The following is a 5,632-nucleotide window of genomic DNA, read 5'->3' on the forward strand; positions in this document are numbered from 1 at the left end:
AATTTTAAATGCTGACCGTGGCCAGCTAAATAAGTGACTTGTCCAGGGTCACAAGGAGCAGTGTGGATTTGAACCCACAACCTCAGGGTGAGGAGGCTGTAGCTTTAACCGCTGCACCACTCTAGACATCAAAATATAGTAAAAGTGAGCCAAGTAAAGGACAATCAAGCCATTGTGACATCACTGATTTGGTGGAATGAGGCATTATGACATCACAATACCTGCTCTGGTTATCAGATGCTGAAGCTTTTCACACTGTTTATTTATTCAATGTTCTATACTGTTATCTCAGGGGAGCTCAGAATGGTGGTACATGAACTTATTCCAGTCCTCAAGCATTTTTCCCTGTCTGTCCTGGTGGGCTCATGTACTTGTGGCCACCAATTGGATGTTAGCTGTTTTTACAGTTCTTGCCTCTTATTGTAAACCGCACTGAACCGTGAGGTATTGTGGTATGTAAATAAATTTATTATTATCAAAATGTGGCAGCCCATTTGATATGCGGTGGGAGCAGATTTGAATATGCCACACCATGGTTACAAAACCTTCAATGGTTAGCAGTCAAATTTTGCATTGTTTTTAAAGTTCTTGTGTTAACGTTGAAAGTCATTCATTATCAGATTTATTGGCATTTGACACAGGATGGCACTCTACCAGCCTCTCCGAGGGTATGCTGCGATTGCCACGTGGACATTTTGCAAAAACGAGAGCATCTGTAATTTCGGTTGCAGGTGTATAATTATGGAATAATTTGACAGGACTATTGAGGTTACTTTCTGATATCCAGAATTTAAGGCTTTGAAAACAACTTTGTTTATGGAGGCTTTTAATTGAGTAGGCTGCGATACTAATTATGTGCATTTTAGATATATATATATTTTTTTTAATTTGTATGTTATATGATAATTATGGGCTCCTTTTACTAAGGTGCGTTGGGACATTAGCGCGTGGAATAGCGCACGCTACAATGCCACACGCGCTAGACGCTAACGCCTCCATAGGGCTTGCGTTAGTATTTTCATCTATTGTGCGGTTTTGCACACGCTAATCTTCAGCGCGCGCTAAAACCGCTAGCGCACCTTAGCAAAAGGAACCCTTTGTCTGTATTTTGTAAACCGCTTGTTTAAGCAGGCTAGAAATCTTTTAAAGTTCATAGACCCTTTATAGAATAATACTTAGCGCTGTCCCAGAGGAGACGCAAACATGCACATGTAGTTTGTAACTGCACCTGCCCTCCACCCCGATACCTGGGTCATGTACAGATATGCATGCAATGACACATGCTCATAAAATTCTGTATAAATTGACCTCTGAATTGTACACAAGGTAAGACGAAATGGTTCTGGCTAGAATCCCAAGAAGTGTAAATATTACACATCTCAGTCTCTTAAACACCCTCCTTACAAATCTTTGCACGAATAATCAAGGCTCCACCTTCTTGGTGTTTCCTTTGCTGTCTGCAGTATAACTTGCTGAACTTTGGCTTCCTGCTGGCAATCACTGGAATAATTTCATGCAGATCTGTAGCCCTGATAAAACAATTCCTTCCTTCCCTAATAGTCTTACACCCATATTTGCTAAGTCACACACAACCTTTTGATCCGAGTCAGATTTAAAGCTGAAGAGTGAATACTGAGTTTTTGTCGTGTTCCTTCCTTTAGTGGTGACTGCTAAGTGACGTCTAAAAATGATTTCTGGCAGAAAAATGGTAAACAATGAAATCAAAAGTCCCTCATTCTATCTTTGCGCTGGGAAATTTAGCACAAGGGCAGAGAAAGGGAGTTTGTGCATTTCAAGCATGGATTATTTCATGTGCGAAGCCCTCTAATGGCAGTGGAAGGAATAACGCCACCTGTATAAGAGATTCCCCCCACCCAGGCATTTCAATTCCACAGTCAGTATTGCTGTAAAACATTGATCACAGCTAGAGAATGACACGGTGACAAAATTCATCACCGTTCCCGTCCCCGCGGATAACCGCGGGAAATAATCCCATGCCATTTTCTAGTGTCTATTTCAACCTCGGTCCTTCTACACCAGCATTCTTCAAAGCAAAGCTTGAGGGTCAGTGGTTGTGGCCATTCATACTCTGATTCTTATGTGAACCAAGGATAATGAAGCCATTGTGACATCACTGATGTGATTGGCTCTTAGGCACTGGTGGAATGAGGCATTATGACATCACAATATCTGCTCTGGATACCAGAGTGTCATTCTGTAGTGTCTGTTTCAACCTCAGTCCTTCTACACCAGCATTCTTCAAAGCAAAGCTTGCGGGTCAGTGGTTGTGGCCAATTATACTCTGATTCTTTCTTCTCTCCTTAAAGAATGACATGAAGATGGTTTCCCGCGGTTATCCGCGGGGACGGGAACGGTGATGAATTTTATCACCGTGTCATTCTCTAATCACAGCCTTATTTTCAGTGCTGGCTAGCAACAAGAGAAGACTGCCCCCAGGGTATTTGAAGAACTATCCACGGTGCTTCTAGCGAATCTGCCCCCCCCTTCAAGCTGGGCGTGTGAGCCGGCTCCGCTTCCTTTCGCCGAAACCAACTTCGCCAGTACGGACCAGACTACACAGCGATCTGTGCGGGCCACTTGGGTCCCTAAACAAGCGCGCATGTTTCCTTCTCATGGCATTTGAGGGCACGCCGATGGGGGTGGAAGACGGTGAATCGGAGCAGGCGATGCCATTGACGAAGGGACTGCCTCTGAGGGGTTCGCATCATGTGCGGCGGTGGTGGTGATTGCCTAGCCTGAGATGTCGCCTGTTCTTGGAGGAATCTCGGGACCCCAGATGATAGCCATCGGAACTGGGGTTGATGGCGGTTGAACGTTTTTTCACTCTTTGGCTTGTAATTATTATGATCATTTAACATCAGCTCCTAATGATTTTTGGAATATATTTTATTTTTATTTCTCTTTATACTTATTTTATATCTCTATTTTTATTTATTTTTACTTATTATTTTAATTCTATTGTAGGGTCATGAAATGGTTAACTGTTGTTTAAAATATTGCTCTGGTCTACATAGCTGAAGAAAGTGTACAATCTATTGACTTCATCTGCTTAAAATGTATGTCCCTACCTTACCACATTGTAAGCTGAATGGATAAGAGTTTGAGCCATGATGTACCCTGCCCTTCTGTACATGTAACTATAAGAGTTAGATAAGTGTTCTGCTGGTGACCTGCTAGTGTGAGCTTAGAACCAATGAGTGTTAAGAAAAGTAACACGTGAAAAGCTTTTTCTAGAATTCATTTGTATAGCCAGAAAAATGAATAAATATCTCTGTAACTTCCTGGTTTCGGCACTTCTGAGCCAGCTTGGAGCTCAGGGGTCCAGCATGCATGCTGTGAATAAACCTCTTGTACTTTCTTCACGCCTCTGACTTTGTGTGTCCAAGTGACCTTTCACTATCATTAACTTATTTATTCATTACTTGTTGGAATATTCACTTCTATCTCTATCTCTGTCTTTATATTTTTATCTTTACTTTTCATAAATTGTTTCTTCAGGTACTTTAGTTAGATTGTGAGCCTTTGGGACAGTAAGGGAACTTCCAAGCACCTATCTTTATTCATTTTATTTATTGTATCTTTTAATGTATCATTTTTGTAAACTGCTTAGAACCTCACGGTATTAGTGGTATATAAGAATTAAATTAAAATTAAAAAATTAAATTAAAGTTAGGACAGATCTCTGGAAAATACCATTGCAAATTTGAGGTATGGCCACAGTGAGCAAGACTTATCTAGATAATAGCAACTCCTGCTGAATAATCAGGCTCAATATTTTTACAGGAATTTGTTCATCCAGATTCTCCTTACAAGCATGTGGGGACTTATAAAGTTCCAATTTCCCATTGCACACACTTAAGTAAAGCAAAAAAGATGCTTCCATTCAGATGAGATAAACCTAGGACAAGATCAACCCTGTCAGGTGAACCTGGATCCGGTTGGCAAACTTACCTCAAGGGAACACAAATCTTGAACTAAACCCCCAGTCCTGCAACTAGTGTTAAAACCCCCAAACGGTTTTCTTATAAATCAGCAAGCAGAACCTATCTGTTGGCTTGTCCGAGTGGTTTCAGGAAGATAAGCAGAGCAGACACACACAAACACGTGTGACACTAAAGTGAGCTTCAAAGTAATTTCTTGGTGCTAGAAAGCCCTGGACTTTTCTCTTGACTCTACTGATTCTCCATCTCTCAAATATGGGTAGGAGCAGGGCATAGACTATAGGAAATGTGCTGAAGGATTCTCTGTTTTAGACAACGTGCTTTGGAACTCTTGACCAAATTCTATAAATGGTGCAAGAAAAAAGTTTGCTAAGCACTAATGTATAAATGACACTCCGGGTAGGACACCATTTATAGAAAATTAGTTCTTCCCTCAATAATCTTTCTAGTAAAAAAAAAAAAAAAAAAAAGTGTGGGGAGTAAATCCAAACCCACACACTTTGCAGAAGGTATCAATCACAGTTTTCAACTCCTCCTTCCTCAGTGGTGTGCTGCCCCCTTCAGTTTGTACCAAAGCAGGCGATAACCCTCATAGGCTGGTGGATACCTGAAATGCCCTCCCGAAGGAGGTGGTGGAGAGGAAAATAGTGATGGATTTAAAAAAGCATGGGATAAACACATAGGACCTCTAATTAGAAAACAAATGGTATAAATTAAAGAATTAAGGCCGGTATTGGACAGACTTGTATGGTTTGTGTCCCATATGGAGGCCATCTGGAAACTCCATTAACTTGGAACATGAGGATGTTACTGGCCAGACTTTACAGTAGATATCCTACAAACAACGGGATGGTTGGAAAGGCTGGAGTGAGCTTAGATGGCGACTTCAGCAGTTGGAATCTAGGGCAACATCAGGTGGACTTTAGTCTATGGCCAAATTCATTTAATCATGTATTTTAAATGAGAATAACTAATGGACAGACTGGATGGACCACTCAGGTCTTTATCTGCTGTCATTTACTATGTTACTATAACAGAATATAATAATGAGGAATATGGGGACGCTCCCCGATAATATTACATTACATTAGCGATTTCTATTCTGTCATTACCTTGCGGTTCAAGGAAAATTACAAAAGAGTTATAGAAGGAGGGTTACAAAGTAAGATCACAAGTCATTTACAAAGAGTAGATCAGATAGTATCAGTGAATTAGGGAGATGGAAAGGAAGGTACTCATGGTATTAAGCCTTTTTCAGGGATTTCTTTTAGAGTATAGTTTTTATTTCTTTTCTGAACATCTTGTAGTCTGGGGTTGTTATCAGTAGATTAGATATTTGGTTATCTAATTTTGCTGCTTGAGTGGCTAGGAGACCATCGTATAGTTTTTTCCATTTAACTTCTTTGAATGGGGTGTGTTTTTCTATGTCTGGTTGAGGTAGTTTGGATGAGGCGGTTGTTCAGGTAGGTTGGGCTGTCTCCGTTAATAGTTTTAAATAGTATACAGTAGAATTTAAATAGTATTCTTTCCTGGATTGGAAGCCAGTGTGAGTTGAGGTATGCTTCTGTAATGTGGTTGTGTTTCCTCAATGAGTAGACGAGTCTCAGAGCTGTATTTTGAATTGTTTGTAATTGTTTAATCATTGTTGCATGGCAGGGGAGGTAGAGGAT

Source organism: Geotrypetes seraphini, chromosome 10, assembly GCF_902459505.1.
Source record: "Geotrypetes seraphini chromosome 10, aGeoSer1.1, whole genome shotgun sequence".
Lineage (NCBI taxonomy): Eukaryota > Metazoa > Chordata > Amphibia > Gymnophiona > Dermophiidae > Geotrypetes > Geotrypetes seraphini.